The sequence below is a fragment of the Pan paniscus genome, chromosome 13 (genome assembly GCF_029289425.2).
Source record: "Pan paniscus chromosome 13, NHGRI_mPanPan1-v2.0_pri, whole genome shotgun sequence".
Lineage (NCBI taxonomy): Eukaryota > Metazoa > Chordata > Mammalia > Primates > Hominidae > Pan > Pan paniscus.
This window is the reverse complement of record NC_073262.2, coordinates 97,773,280-97,790,611: the sequence shown is the minus strand read 5'-3', so window position 1 is coordinate 97,790,611 and position 17,332 is coordinate 97,773,280. Positions and strand designations below refer to the sequence as shown.

The 17,332-nt window shown below is 36.3% G+C and overlaps 1 long non-coding RNA gene across 1 annotated transcript in view; it reads left to right on the top strand.

Moving 5' to 3' along the window:
- Nucleotides 1–17,332, top strand: part of LOC129397297 (uncharacterized) — a 254,460-nt gene that overhangs the window by 55,403 nt on the left and 181,725 nt on the right. The window contains exons 4-5 of the long non-coding RNA XR_008624565.2: nt 6,005–6,103; nt 6,754–6,851. This is a non-coding gene — a long non-coding RNA (uncharacterized LOC129397297). The remainder of the gene's footprint in view (nt 1–6,004; nt 6,104–6,753; nt 6,852–17,332) is intronic.

Sequence of the window (17,332 nt, the reverse complement as noted above, 5' to 3'; positions counted from 1 at the left end):
TTTGTTGGAGTTCATTGTAGATTCTGGATGCTGGTTTTCAGCAGTTTTACTAGGATATACTTAGCTGTAGATGTCTTTTGATTTACCCTGCTTGGGGTTTGTAGCACCTGTAGAATATTGGGGCTTGAAGCATAATGCTTTTTGGTTGTTTTGAAAAATGTTTAGCTATTAAGTTTATTTTTTCTATACCTTTCTGCTTTTTCACTCTTTGGGGGTATCAATTACATATATAGTGACTTCTCATTCTAGCTCTTATATTTCTTATCATTTGATCTTTTTTCCACCATTTTGTTTTATGGGTTCTATAGTAAATATTGTCTTCAGAGCTATATTCCAGGTTACTGATTCACTCTTTAGATACCTTGTCTAACCTGATGTTAATCCATCCATTGAGTTTTTAATTTTGATTACTACGTTTTACAGTTATCAAATTTTCATTCAATTATTTTAATTGTCTAAATTATTTGCTAAAACTATCAAGCTTTAAAAAATCTCTCTGAATATATTACATATAGTTATTTAAAAATCTTTGATACCACCATTATCTGTATACTGTATGGTTCTGTTTTTATGTCTTTTTATCCTGCTGTTTTAAAATTATATTATCCTGTTTACTCATGTGTCTTACTATTTATTTTGTGCAGATATTTATAAATAAAATATAATAGCAGTAATCTGAAACCAAGGTAAGAGTTTGTGTGTCAATAGAGAGTTCGAGTTTTCTTTTGGTAGATGAGTTAGAGATGCAGCAATTTCAAATGACTTTAATCCAATTGAGATGAGGAAATTTTTGAAACTTGACAGCAGGTCCTACAGGGCAGGTCTATTTTTTTTATCTTACTATTATTCCAGGGTGTAAAAAAGAGGAGTGTTTAGCAAGGCTACCTCTTTTATATTTTTCCCTCTAGTCAGCCTCTGAGAGGCTAATAAAAAAATATCTCTGCTAAGCTTTTAACCTTTCAGCTATCTCTTCAGTAATTAGAACATTCTGACATTGAAAAAGTGATCCCAGATACTTGGCTCACCACTCTAGGTTTCCTTCTCATAGATAAAGAGCTTTATGACTGTTTACCCTGTTAGCCCACTAATGCCTTTAATCAGATTTCTTTTTACATGTTGTCTAATTTTCAAGGCCTTGACTTGTCCGTCATTACTCACTAATCATTTACTAATAACTTAAATAATTATATTTTAAATTAAACACGAAATTATTAAAGAAAAAGCAAAAAAAACTTTCAATATAAGATGTATGCATAGATGAGAGGGTATATAATACTGCTAAACTCTCTGTTCAATTGCAAAATAGTCAAGATTTACTGGGTTTAATAAAATGTGTTAATCTATGTAAAGACTTTGTGACTTGGTAAATAGGCCAAAGCCACTCTTTATAATAAAGATGAACCACTTATCTTGGTTTTTTAAAAACTTTACTTATAATTCTATATTTATTCAAAGATATGTGTTTATTATTCTACTGCTATTATACAAATTTATATCTTTATTTCCCCAAAATTGTTAATTGCTAATTGGCCTTCTTGCCTTTAGTCTCTGGCTGTGTCTTAGTCTCTCCTCACACATTCAATCATATAGTGTAACATAGGTATAATAGCTTTATCTATTTATAGGTACAACATAGAACAATAAAAAAGAATACATTAGGGTAATGGGAGTAAAAGTCACTATACCATAATAGCCATATGGTTGTGGGGTGGGGTGGGGTGTGGTGTGGAGAGGGGCAGTTACTTCTCTAATAATTAATTACAGGAAAAACAGCTGTCTTTCTCAATAAATATACAGCCAAAAAAATTAAGGTAGAGTGTCACTTCAGACTGGGCAAAAAGGAACAAGGAACTTGCATCTATTAGTAATAATTATGTGCCAATAACTTCATGCATATTATTTATCTTAATCATCACTACCTTGTGAAAAGGATTGTAATCCATGGTTTACAGATTGTATTTGTCCGGTTTTCACAGGAGGAAATGCACCAAAATTAAGAAACTTGCTTTAGTGTGATACAGCAGGAACAGTCCTAGCTGAGTTTCAGTGCATGGCTAATTGACTTTAAGGAGTGTGTTCTTGTGCTATGCCATACATTTCCTCCTAATAACAATAAGTTACTGAACAAACAACTCCAGAGAAAGTTATTTCCTAATTCATGATTTGCTCTTTTGCATTTACCTCAAGTTCCCCCTTCACACGATGAACCACTAAGAGTTCTATTTCCATTTGAGAAACTCACATAGAAATTTCGTAGATTATGTCAGCTAATTTTTATTACATAAATTTTGAATCTTTGTATAATTAACAATTTACTCAGTTTGGAGTTATTAAAGTTGTTTACATTTTGTAAAGAGAAAGTGAATTAAATGGCTATTATTTATTTATTTAATAGGGTCTCACTCTGTTGGCGAGGCTAGGGTGCAGTGGCATGATCATAGCTCATGGCAACCTCGAACTCCTGGGGTCAAGTTATCCTCCTACCTCAGCCTCCCAAAGTGCTGAGATTACAGGCATTAGCCACTGTTCCTTGCCTATTTAATTGTTTTTGAGTTTCAGTTGTTTTCTTAGCATACCATGTCTAAACCTTGATTACTATTTAAGTTAAAGGATGTGATGGTAAACACAGAAAAAGCTGACATAATTGAGTTTAAGTCTACCATTTTATTATTAGTTTTCTCCTCATATCATTTTTTGATTCCATTTTATTCATTCATTTATCTTTTTCTTACTGTGCTTCCAAATCTTAAGCATCCTACTAATCAGTGCACATTAGTAACTCTTTCCTTTCTGGCTGGCGGGATTCACAAATAGACTTCTGCTGTTTTACTACTGAGGTGGTAAATCAGGCATTTTAGATAATCTTAGATGGTGACTTTCAATAATACCTGTTTCATATCTGTCGTCAGCATTAGGGAGACATTACGGATAGATGAATGAAATCTAGGAATAGAAAATATTAGGGCACCAAATGCTATAGAGACTCAAATCAAGCAAAGCCCAAAGAATGTTCATTGCTCTTCTGTTTCCTTTTCAAGGGAATATAGAGAATCTGATGAGCTTATGTCATATAGAATTCAAGAGATAGAGCTGGTACAGGCTGTGGATTAAAAGACTGAGTAGAAACCAGGCAACCAAAGGATACATTTGAATCAAGCCAGCAGTCAAGATTACAGAAGTGCTACAAAGCATTAGATAAGAGGGGATCTTGTGAATCTCTTCACAGGAAACATGGTGGGAACAAAGAGTTGGGAAAGAAGCATAAGCAGGTTGAAGTAAAGTGACCTGAATATAGCTATTAGCACAGTACCTGATGCATCATAGAAAGTTATTATAGAAAAACACACAACTGTGTGTATTCTTGATACCATGAATGAGTGCGTTTTAGTCTTATTTGTACCTTGACTGGTGCTTGACAGTTTTTCTATGTCTCTCTTAGATTCTAGTTCACACACACACACACAGACACACACAGACACACAGACACACACAGACACACACACACACACACACACACACCCCAGACCCTCAGCTGGTAACTCCTTCAACTGTATCTCTTTTACCTAAAAGCTCATCTAAATCTTCTTTTACTATAATCTCCTTTCCTCAGTTTTCTAGAATAAAAGGTATTCTTCCTTAACTGGACTCTTGATCTCATTTCTTACCAATTTATTTGATATTTTGGTATATCAATTGATGCTTTTTCTCTCCATTATTGTCAACATTTCTGTCTGTATTAGCTTCTTCTCACTATCCCGTACAGTTAAATATCACCCATATTTACAGGAAGAATTTCTTTGACCTCACCTCTCTCTTTCACTACCAATTTATCTTTCATTTCATCTACTGCCAATCCTCATGGGAATACATAGTATGATCATTGCTACCTATTTGCCACCCCAGATTCATCTCCTCATCTACTTTAACTTGGCAACAATTGCTTCTCTGAATATTTTCTGCCAAAAGTCACAGTCAAAGTATATTCTATGATGTTAACCAGCACATCAATTTTATGGCACTCCATCCAAGGCTTGGAATAAACAAGTGCCTTATGCTTCCCTTTTCACAGTCTATCTTCTTTCATTAAACAGTATTTTTAGTACTAAGCATACACAAGAGTTGGGGATTGTCTATAATAGCACTTAGGTATCTAAGTCCTGGACTAGTAAAAGAAGAGATGATGATTTTCAGGAGAGACATGAAGAAAGGACCGGGCTGTGGGGAGTTGAAGGCGTCGGCCATGGGGAAGAAAACAAGATCAGGCAGACACTGAGAAAGGTGAAGAAAATAATTAGTGTGAGAGGATGGGGAATAAGAAGCTGAAGTGGATGTGGTCAAGGAGTGTATGTAAGTGGAGAGATATTGATATAGAAAACTGTGGTAAAGGATTAGGATATTATAGGATTACATATTTTCCATAAAGATGATAAATTCTAGACAGTGACCATCAGGGGTTTGGTGAAGGTGTTAATGGGGATAGTTTCAGTTTGAAAGCTTTAAAATGTTGTGAGACTATGTGCTTGGGTGTTGAATAAATAGAACATATAGGACAATTGCAGGAAATTATTAGTCTTTGGTCATGAGAGAAACAAAAATGAGAACTGAGCAACCACAATCCAGAAGCTTGTCAAAGACCACTAGTGGAGGGAGGAATCCAGCAACAGTTGGGGGATTCATTATGACCTTTCCTTATTGCCTTTGGCTCATGATAATCTCATTCTTAGATTCCTTCTTCACTTACTGTTTTTGCTATACTATTCTTTTATGTAGGCTATGTGTACAGTCTGGCTAGGACCTGTACATAGTTCTATTTTACTTGCTATTTCTCTTATTATTTCATCTCACAAATAGAGTGTATTCTTTTCTTTGGATGGGAATTCTGTGTATTATGATTAAAAAAAAAACCCCAAAACTCTAAGCTTTTGCCTAAGACAGTTTCTTGAATGCTATGCTTTTTTTTTTAAAAAAATACTTACTGATTAGTTAACTAAAGATCATATTCTGAATATTTAATCCATCACAAAAGCTCAAAATGGTCTTATTGAATAGTACACTCATGATTATTTAGAAAATATACTTATGATCAATTATTTACTAGGAACATGATCTCTTCTTTCAACAAATTTGTCATTTTTATCAGTGATGTTAATTAAACAAAATCTTTCTTAGGTAATCTATTGATGGGTACATATTGGTGAATTAAAAAATTGACAAAAACAGTTTTACATTTCATATTTATACATTTTGTTTGAATTGTTATTAACAATTTTAAATATAAAATATAAAAATATAATATTTTAACATAAAAAATAAGAATTTTGGGAGACTATTACAGTCACAAATCTTTGAGAAGGGAACATCTGCAAACGTTTGGGGATAGAGAGTTTATGAGTATTTTTGGTTTCCTCTCTGTGACAGGAGAGAGAAATACGTTAGCTCAGCAGGAAAAGGTTGTTTTGCAACTAGGAAAAGGCTTTCATTTTCTTTTTTATTCGTTTTTTATTTGGGAAACAGCTGAAAGGCTATACCAAAGAAAATTGTGGAACCAGAGAAAGTCAAGTTTTTGAAGACAGATGATAAACACAGTCAGGTTAAAGCCAGGCAGAAGGATGTTTCCAAGAGAGCAAAATGTACACACACATGAAAAATTCTGACCTCTTATTGCACTGTCCTAGAATTCTTCATCCCAGAAAATGCTGCAAGGAAAAGATCATGTTCTTATAATATATTGCATTTGATCCTAAACCCAGAAATCAGTTAAGCTTAAAAGGAAAATTTTGAAGTGTACATATGTAACAAACCTGCACGTTGTGCACATGTACCCTAAAACTTAAAGTATAATAATAATAAAATTTAAAAAAGTCTATATGCAGTGTTCTTTTTCATTCAGTACTTAAAATACGTATGTAAGCCCACTTTCTAATCTAACTGTATTTCCATTTTATTTTTTTAAGTACTTTGTTTTGAGTATGTGAAAAATAAAGACTGCTTTTTAAATCCTTAGGGAGAAAATTGTTTCAGCAAGCCCATTCCAGTCTTCAAGGCTATTATTACAGGCCAAAACATTAAAATGCCAGCGAGCTGGTGGAACAATAAAGTAAAGGTCAGTCGGCATGATACTAACTTAGTCAAAGAAAGTACTTTCCAGCTAAAAGCATTTGTGCTTTTTTTAAAAAAAGATGAAAATGGTAAAGAAAACCATTTATTCACATGAGGTTCATTTGATTTTTCTCTGAGAAATATATTTTATTTTTGCTACCTGGACTAAGAAGGCTGAAAAAAATCACTGTGAACTGCTATTTGCATTTCATAGGTTGACTGATTGACTGACTAATAGCCACATCTTACTCTGTAGGGGGGAGAATAAGGAAAAAAAGGAAAATGTAAGCATGCCTCTGTGTGTGTGTGTGTGTGTGTGTGTGTGTGTGTGTGTGTGTGTGTGCATGCACGTGCTGATACAGCAATCCTTGTTAAAAGATAAAGATAAGTTGGAAAAATAAGGGATATACTTTATTATTAAGAGATTCTGAGATTATCTATGTCTGGACTTCTTCTAATTCTTTTTAATTATTTAATGATTAATAAAAAACTGTTTTGTGTATGGAGCGCAAAACTACAGTTGTTATTCACAAAACATGATTTTGTTAGAAATTCACACCCAACGTTTAAAAAAATCCCTCAAACTTATTTGACTATGTTAAGATGACTAAATATAATTTTTATTTTGAGACTGGGTCTTGCTCTGTTATTTAGGCTGGAGTGCAGTGTTGTGAACATGGCTCACTGCAGTCTTGACCTCTTGGGCTCAAGTGATCCTCCCAACTCAGCCTCCCCAATAGCTGGGATCACAGGTGAGTGCCACCAGAGCTGGCTAACTTTTTTTATTTTTTGTAGAAATAGGGTCTCATCATGTTGCCCAGTCAGGTCTCAAACTCCTGGGCTCAAGCAATACTACCGCCTCAACCTCCCAAATTGCTGGGATTAGGTGTAAGCCACTGCACCTGGCCTGTTTTAAGCAAAAACACTGAGTGTAACTTTTCACTTATTCATGTTACAAATATTCAGTAAGAAACCACTATGGGCTTGGTAGCATGCTCTGTGCTGAAGGGAGGGGTGAGGAAATGAATTTGCTGTCTTCAAGTTGTCTACAAGTTGTGATTTGTATAACCATTTAGAGATTTAGGCAAGATACTTCTAGGAGCAGGGTCAAACAGCAAGGGAGATTTAACTGTTAGGATGGTGTGGATAGTTAGACAGCAAGGTAGGGCTAGAAAGGTAAGCAGAGATAAGACATGGAGGAGTCTTGTCTACATGGTAAGGGGTTTGATTTGTAAATTAAAAGCATGAATTCCTGTGATCTTTTTTCTGTTTTCAAAACCTCTTTTTCTTCGCTTCTCTCCAAACAGTGCATTTATTTGTAACAATAAAACCATAGGACATTTTACAAAAGAAAACTGAAATATAAAAAAATTCCAATTAGGATGTTTACAATTGAATGTGACACCATCAAAATAACACATTAAGTACATATGCTTCAGGAAAACATTTTAAATTGGCTATTTCTTTTGGTGTCTGAGAATTGTCCACAGTTCGGTTATTGGTTCAGTGAAATGAATTTGCCTTGAAATTCATAAATTTAAGAGGGAGACATGTTTGGTCTGTGCTTTATCAAAACATGTAACTGCTGCCATGCTTCCATCACTCACCTCCTAAAGCATACACATATAGTATAGATAATATTCATTTAGATATTTTTACACATATTTCTATATTACTTTAATAGAACTTTGTTTCTTGGTTTGGTTTGGTTTTTGAGCTTCTACTAGGAAATAATAGTTCTAGTAGACACAGGGCTTTTCTGGTACTTATCATTGTCCTATAATGACCTGAATATGAGTTTTAAGGACCACTTTTTTGATTGGTACGTGTTTCTTTCAGCAATAATTGTGTGCTGGTGTGTGGGTGCACGCACACATATTTTGATTTTTAGTGTCCTTTGTTCCTCCAATAGACATTTTAAAAAAGTACTCTGGCAGAAGGCCATATTAAGAAGGTAATTAACAAAATAATGTGCAAGTGATCTTACAAAGATATGCCTTATAACTGACCAATGAGCTGCTTAGCCTGTCAGAGATGTTTAGGTAACTGACTTTTTTTTTGGTTCATCACTGAATGCAGAAAGATTCTTGGATCAAGCTTTGTTAGAAATGAAAACCTAATAGAGGAAGGTGCACATTTCTGAGTGTCTTGCACCCTCTGGTCTCAAGTGTAATGCCGGGTATGTACAACCTCGAGATCAGTGAGGGGTACCCTGCCCAGATGAGGTGAGGCTGCTGCCTTCCGCTCCCATGTGCTCAGGTAGCACATGTACATTTGGTCTGATTGTATGCACATACAACTAAGAGACCAGTTAGATTTTCTGAAGATTGGTTTTGACAGTGATCACTTAATGCACTGTACAAACAGGAAATTTTTGAAGGACACTGGTAACAATTATGCAGGGATAGCAGTTTTAAACCAAAACTTTTCTGTGGGAACTGAGATATACAGTTCCTCTAGATTCATACAAGTCTCACTCATTCATTCATGTGTTTCATTCTCAGCTAGGTGTTCCCTCGTGAGCATTTATTTTGGGGCAGGAAAGCTTGTATTTCTGCCTTTCCTGAAAAAATGTAGCTGATTTCTTATTTTTATATCCTTATTATGGAAATTCAGCTCTGTATCTTTTAGATAAGTAAACTTTGCTTTTTTTCTTATCATTATAAGTCTGCCATTGGTATTTCTGAAAACAGGAATTATGTAGATAAAATTATTCATGTGTTGTATTTAAATATAAAGAATTCTGACATTGGGTAAATTGCTTAACCTCCCTTTGCCTTAGTTTGTCTATAAAATTGGATGGTAAATGCTATCAATTTTACAGAGCTCTTGTGCTAACTAATGACTTGCCTATATCTAAAGTACTTTGAACAGTTTCTTGGATGCAAAAGGCTGGTAATAATAATGGCAACAATTATTATTACAAATTTCACTTTGTCTCAGCCACAGTCCTTTAGCTCTGTTCTTTTCCTGGATCTACTTAGGAGGCCTTGTCTGTAAATGATGCTTCTTTGTTCAGGTCCTCCGATCTTCTCACATATGATAACACTCCACTGAATATGCCACCGCCCTCCACATCAGATTCATTTTCACTAGGGAGTGTTAATTATGTACTTCCCTATGGCTTGATTTCATAAACAGCACAACTTTAGAGAAGCAGACAAGAAAATGCCTAGATTCATGACAGTGAACGATCGATGTCTCTGCAGCTGATGGTCATACCACCTTTCTTCTCACCTCTTTCTGAGGGAAACAAAAGGGAAAGAAAACTGCATCATCATGCTTTCCAGAGTGCCAGCAGTAGTATCTGGTACACAGGAGGCCCTCAATGTGTGTTTATTGAATTAAACTGCATTTTTAAACTTTGTTAAATCTTAGAGACAAATCTAACAAATTCCACAATATTTTTCTTTGTCTAGGGGTAATGACGTGGCTTGTGATAATATGATAATTTTGATACAGTTGATGGATATTTTCCCATGACTTGTAGCAATGTATTGTTAGCAAATTAATGCCAGATATCTCTGTATACTGACTTCACTTTTCTTTTGTCAGAGATAAAATGAGATTAGGTCAGAAATTTCAATGGAATTATTAACTGTAATATTTATGCCCCCAGAACATATTCTCAATAAGATTTGACACTAAATGCAATTGGGATAAAATTACTTTATTTTTCTGGAATGTTTGGTTGTGTGTGAAGTTAAAAATTACAAGTTCAATCAGTAAAAAATGTTAAATGACCATTTACTGAATGTTAGACACTAAGCTAAACACTGCTGGTGTAAAAAAGATGAATAATACATGTGCCCAATTATTGGCATAATAAATGTAAGATGTCTATTAAATATCCAAGTGGAGATGTCAAGGAGGCAATGAGATGAACAAGCCCAGAGGTTACATGAGAAGTCCAGGCTGGAGACATAAATTTGGAAGTGTTGGGTTATAGATGACATTTAAAGCCTCGAGACCTGATGAGCTCACCAAGGGAGAGAGTCTAGATTGCAAAGAAAAAACATCTAGGCTTGGGCTGTTTGGAGGACTGTAATGTTGGTATACAAGGTTCTTCCAGGGTCTGAAGGAGGAGACTTCCTGCTCTGTGTGAAGTTTCAAGGCAGCTCTAATTAAATTTGAATGCATAAATGTTATATTGCCTATAATTTACTTTAAAATGCTTTAGCAGAAACATGGTAAACGATGCATTTGTTGTTCAGTTTTGATCTACACCCTAGGGTGGTTAGTTCCTTTTGAACTACAGTGATCAGGAATACACACTTTAAGGGCAATCAGCATTTGAAAGGCCCATCAAAAGCTTGAACTACGGAAGTGGTCCAGCTATCTGAATTCCCATTAACCCAGCAGGTGTTCCCTGTAGCTGATGGACAACTAAAGTCTTCCATCAAACTGAAGTGTTGTTGTTGTTTTTTTAAGTGAAATGAGTAGTATTCAAGAAATGTGGATTCACTGGAAATATACTTCTACTTTTTAGGAATCACATAAAATAATAATTTTAATAGTTTATGCCTTTCAGAAATATAATCTAGATTTAAGGTTTCCATCTAAACTCTGTTCAGGGACATGGAGTATTTTGTCATCTGACACTTCACTAGTTATTTGAATCTAGGTTTATTGTAGAAACTGTCTTGAATGAAATTCCAGGTCAGGTACTTTTTGGAGTACTTAAAAGGGAAGAGCTTGGACTGTATCTTGTTACCATGTAGGTTGTAAAACATTTTGTGTTTGCTTCATAAACAATATTTGTAAAGTGACAGAATAAAGTCAGATACTGGCTTCCCTAAGATACTCGCTTTCATTATAACATATGGCCTGATAGCAAGGGGTGTGTGTGGGCATGTCTGTGTACATGTACCCTTCATTGCCTTTAACTTTTAGAGACTATACTGACACCTATCCAAAGAATGTAATTATGATAACAGTATATAATTGTAGATTACTATATTAATCCATTTTCATACTGCCATAAAGATACTACCTGAGACTGGGTAATTTATAAACAAAAGATGTTTGATTAACTCACAGTTCCACATGGCTGGGGAGGCCTCCGGAAACTTAAAACCATGGCTGAAGGTGAAGGGGAAGCAAGCACTTTCTTTGCAAGGAGGCAGGAGAGAGAGAGAGAGCACAGGAGAAATGCCAGACACTTATCAAGCATACAGATCTAGTGAGAACTCCCTGCCTATCACAAGAATAGCATAGGGCAAACCACCCCCATGAGCCAATCACCTCCCACCAGATCCCTTCCTCAACAAGTGGAGATTACAATTTGAGATGAGATTTGGGTGGGGACACAGAGCTAAACCATATCAGTTAGTTGGTAATATTGCGTTACTTGAACATCCAGTATCTTAGGTGTTCAGACCTATTATAGTAGATTGTAAGGGATATAAAATACCCCAAATATCTATGGGATAGAGTGTTGGGGAAATATATTTGAAAATGAAATCTCTTCCCAACCAGAAATCCCCTCCATGAAGTTAGTAGAGAAAAAAAATATTTAAAAAAATACATGTAACTTCTCTCCCCAACCTCCCATTTTCAATGGTTTTTTAAGGTATAAGAAGACTCTTAATACTGAATAATCATTAATTCAAAATGTGATGCACAACCCTGGCAACTGACTAAGAGATTGCAAAGACAGACTTTCTTATAGTCAAGCGGATGCAACCCATTTCATACATCTTCCCAAGATAAGCAATAACTAGTCTTCAAGTAAGAAAACTTCATAGCATCATTTGCTGCACATCATTCATCCTAACTTTACCTGGTAACTGAGGTTAATCATCTGTGTTAGCCAACTGGCTTTAATGAGGGAAAGAAAACTTATAACTTAATGGCAGGAAGTAGTTTTGCAACTTGAGGAAAGGTGCCCCCTTAAATTAGGCTCCTACCCTTCTGCAGAAACTGGGAAATTGTGGTGCTGTCTCCCTTGATGTTTACATTTCTAAGAGATGTCTTCTATGCCTTTGAAAAAGACACTCCTAGGTCATAAAGCTGACAAATGGCCGACTTAGTCTTCAAGAGGATTTGTATACATGTCAAAGAGAGAAGAAAGTGCTTAAAATTACAAGTTTTCTAAAGTAAATGCTGAAAAAGGAATGGAGGAAAATTTCTTTCCTTTTTTTTACAGAGAGAATGAAGCCTCTTTAAAAAATTTTATTTGTTCTTACAATAGTAAGAGACAAGAATTTTATTTAAAATAAATTTAAGTGTTACATATTTCAGAATAAAGCTGTTTGTCATAGGAGGAGGGGGGTTATGAAAGGCTATAGGTGAGAGATGATCACAAGAAATTGAAGAATGATTAGGATTTAGAAACATGTAAAAGAGAGCAAAAGCCTTTTAGGTATGATGAGAATAACTGATCTTGCCTTCCTACTGGGTGGCTCTGGTTCTTCATGTTCTTGCATGTGGCTACCTAGGCTGAGAGACAAGCATCAGTTCTAAGCCTATGGGGAAGTGTTGGGAAGGTAAGCTGGAGAAGACTCAGAGCAAAGAACTTGAGGAAAGCATCAGAGATTAGTCCGGCATGCAGCCATGTGACAGATACTAGCAGGGAATAGTAAGTAGGAGTGCAGCAATAAGAGATAAGAACTTGGAGATGTCCTAGAGGCATTGTTCCTTGGTGAGCAGGTGTGTTAGTCCATTTTTATGCTGCTCATACTGGAGACTGGACAATTTATGTGGGAAAAAGGGTTTAATGGACTTACAGTTCCATGTGGCTGGGAAGGCCTCATAATCATGGTGGAAGGTGAGGAGGAGCAAGTCACATTTTACATGGTTGGCAGCAGGCAAAGAGAGAGAGCTTGTGCAGGGAAACTCCTGATTTTAAAACCATCAGGTCTCATGATACTTATTCACTATCACAAGAACAACACAGGAAATACCTACCCCCATGATTCAATTACCTCCCACCAGGTCCCTCCAACAACATGTGGAAATTCAAGATAAGATTTGGCCAGGGACACAGCCAAACCATATCAGCAGGTCTATCAAAACCTATCCCCCCAAACCAAGAAAGGTGAGAGGCAGAAGAAAGAGGCTGACAAATTGAGTTTCTGAGAAAGAAACATTTAATAGAGATCTATGAACAGAAGCCATATCTCTGACCACCATGAGACAAGATGGTGGATTCCCAGGCAGTTACTCCTCAAACCCCAGGCTTATATACAATAGTAACTATCCTTATCTCTATAATAATTTTAGTTTGAATAGGGAATTGGCCTAAGGGCAGGATTTATGCTATGACTATGTTTATAATAACATCAAGATAGTTTTAACCTAAGGGCAGGATTTACAGTAAGTACCTGAAAGTAGAAATCTTGATGCATTCCTGGAACTGGAGTTAAGCGACTGGAGCTTAGCATCCAAGATGGAGTGACTTAGCCTTCAAAGGCATGTAAACAATGAATAGGTCAGGTCTGTTTGAAAGTGCTGAGAAAGGACAGGAACAAAGTAAGAGTGTAATCAAAACATAGCAGTGTGCATTATATGGGGCAAAATAATAATGATAATAATAATAATAATAATAATGATACAGAATGGCTGGACTCCAGGATAAACCCCACCCTTAAGCATGGAACTATGACCCTAAGTGAAAACAGCAGACCCCGTTTTTCCACCCAAGTCTTGCTTTTTTGGCCTGCCACACTCCTATCCTGTGCCAATAAAAAGACTTCAGCTGGCAGAGCAACACAAGTGGCTGATGCAAGGACTCAGGGGTGCAAGTTGCTGAGTGTCATCGAGGATACAAGTTGCTGAATGTCATGGATACGAGTGGCTGAGTCTTGGAGACTATGGATAGATGTGGCTAACTTCAGATGGCATGGTTTAAGGGAAAGATCACCATCTTCCCGCACCATCCCCTTTCCAACTCCCCATTCCACTGAGAGCCACATCCATCACCCAATGAATACTGCTGCAGGGCCCACACAGAGCCTGCTCCCGTCAGAGCTCGCATCAGCATTTGTTCCCTCTGGTTCCCACACTCGCCTGCTGACACACTCCCCTCTCAAAAGGAGTGGCCAGCAGTAAGCTGAGTGAAATGAGCCACTCCAGTTCCTGCCCCCAAAGGGGCTCAAGGTCAAGGGAACTATCCTATCTCAGTAATAATTTTAGTTTGAATGGAATATAATTTAGGTCCTATGAGAGAAGTTCGTTTCCTCTGCCTTACTCCAGAAATACCTTTTGGATGGCTTACACAGAGTAAATAAATGATAAGTTAGAGATAATAATAATGAGAACCATAGAAAGTATAAATAGAAATAAAACATGATCATCTATAGAACTTGACTATCCATTTAATATAGATAGAGAAGAATTTGTGAAATAAATACATCTTTTGAACAAAGAGAACAAGTAAATAGTTCAACTTAGTTAGAATAGGGAACATAGTATAAGGAACAGATTTTGGGGAGAAGGTAATGTTAGACTTGAATATAACTTTGAGGTTTCAGTTGGTGACACTGAGGTGAAAATGCCTGGTAAGAAGTTGGGAATGAAGAACAGGAGCTCATGAATATGGGGCTGGACACACCACTGCTCATGTGTCTATCTATGTAGTGGTGATAGTGGAAGTCATTATACTAGACTTTAGACATTATGTTAAAATCTCTGGAAAATGTTAGGAGTATTGAAATTGCCATTGCAAAATTATAACAGAAAATTATTACAGTGAAGAAAATCTGACCTAACCAACTCCATCTTGCTTCTAACCTCCAACGTGTCCTTGTTCATTCCTGGGCATGGGCCAAACTAACTTTGGGAGGAACTTTGATTATAGTTGAACTTTGAAACAAAGCCGATAAACACCCTTTCCCCTCCCCTACCCCAAACAAAAAAATACCCTTCCTGTCAGGGGACTAGACTGCCTTTGTAGGACTAACAAAGTAGCCACAGGTTAGAAATTATAGTTTAGGAATCGTGTGGTTTGAGGCAACAAGATTCGGACCCTCCACAAACTGCTCCTGAGGATAACATCACTATTGTGAAACTTAAGATAGGTTTTACAGTGTTGGAGATATTTTGGAGACCCTGCACTCGATTGCTCAGCTGGCACCACCTAGATTGATAAACTGGCTCATCTGGTCTTGTGACCCCCACCCAGGAACTGACTCAGTGCAAGAGGACAGCTTCAACTCCCTATAATTTTATCTCTGACCCAACCAATCAGCACTCCCAACTCACTGGCCCCCTATCCACCAAATTATCCTTAAAAATCCCAGTCCCTGAATTCTCAGTGAGATTGATTTGAGTGATAATAAAACTCTGGTCTCCTGTACAGCTGGCTGTGTGAGTTAAACTCTTTCTCTATTGCAGTTCTCCTGTCTTGATAAATCGGCTCTGTCTAGGTAGTGGGTAAGGTAAACTTGTTGGACAGTTACAGTATTGAGCCTAAAATTCATAATTTAAGTTTGGTGTCTGGAAAATACATTTTTTCCTACAGGTTTCTAAATAATTATAATTTATTATTATTACTAGGAATAACCAAATAACAGGGATAAGAATTGGCATTATTGAAAATAGATGCATGAATTCTTTCGTGGGGGAAAAAGATATTAATCCTTTAGAAGTACAGAATATTAGTACTTTCCCATGAAAAGGCTCTGCCCCACCCCCCATGTGTTTTTGAAATCTTCTCTCAATTGGGTTGGAAATATTGAAACAGGAACATCTTTGTTGCTGTCACAGGAACTGATAGTTAATGGCGTTACAAAGAAACATTATGTCAACAATATTTCTGTCCCATTGTGAATCTATTTTTCTCTCATGTTTCAAACTGATAGGGATTCTTTCAGATAAAGGAAGTAGAATATTACCATTCCAATCACTCCATTGTGTCAGAGAAAACCAATTGCAGCAGAATACGTGCAAATAATTATCAGGTTGGGCAGAGCTCAGCAGAATACAAACACCTGAAAGTTTACAAGTAATGACAACGGCCGCCATTTCTAGGAGTATGTTGAATGGAAAGATTTTACTGCAGATCCAAGATTTGTTGACGAAATTCAGCCTTATTACTTACCCAAAGCAGAATTCTCACAGAACTCGTAAAGATCATTTTTTAAATGGAGTCTCGGGTAATCACCCCTCTTCTATTTTGCCATTTCTGGTTTCAGCCCCTTTGCCTGGGATATAGTTTTCATTAACTGGTCTTGATTTTTTGGCCTGGATACTTCCTTTACATTGACTCTGTTATCCTGCTTTTTTCTCTGCATGTTGTCCTAGTTTATTTGCCTAATGCCCATCCACCTTGCACTACCAGAGGCTTGTATATGTGGACAGATTCCTCGGACTGATACTTGTTCAAGAGAACAGTTCGCTTCACTCTAATCACTTTCTGTAAATTGCAACCACAGCACTGCAATCATCTCAGCACATGAGACCAGGGAGGAAAGTTGACAGAGGAAACACTAGAGATGAAGAAGGGGTGGGCAGAAGAATGAGCCTGTGTCTGATTTTATATAACACACACTGACCCCTTTCTTTAAAAATAAATCTGGATGGGCTGCAGTGGGTTGCCGAGCCCCTTAAAATCTGAGTCTTCAAGTAAAAATAAAGTGACAGGAATAGCTGATAGGCTGACTCCAACTCATTACCAGGAAGATGGCTGGCTACATGTGGGATGACTGGGAAACAGACCTGTCTGGATATCATCTGAAGCTAGAGATTCCTAGACTACATTAAACTATTCCTTAACTCAAAATAGTTGGCCAACATATAAGTCAGAGTCTAAAAATGTTGCTATTAAAACTCTCTGTATCTCTAATAGTTTTAAAGTCATACAACCATGAATATACAATAAAATATATACATTTCTAACCATATTATTATTCTATTATTTTTAAAAAACAAATAAAAAACCTTTGTTTTCTTCTAAACACAGTTGGAAACCACTGTAGGTCTTACAGCATATCAATAACTGAACTTGTTGGATACAGTTTGAAAATTATTATACATTAAATACTGAACATGCCCAGAGTGGATACAATCAGAGTACCTGGTGCCCTTATAAAACTCTCTTAAATAGGCTATTTCTCTCAGGGTATGCTATATATTGTCATATATACATTCAAGTTCTATTAATTGGTCTACTATTTTTGACATTTCATCTTCACTTTTGTTATCTTTGAGAGGAATTCAGTATTAGGGATGAATTATGTTTGTCTCTGAAAAAAATAGGTATTGGGTATTTTCTACCAAAGAGAATTTCATT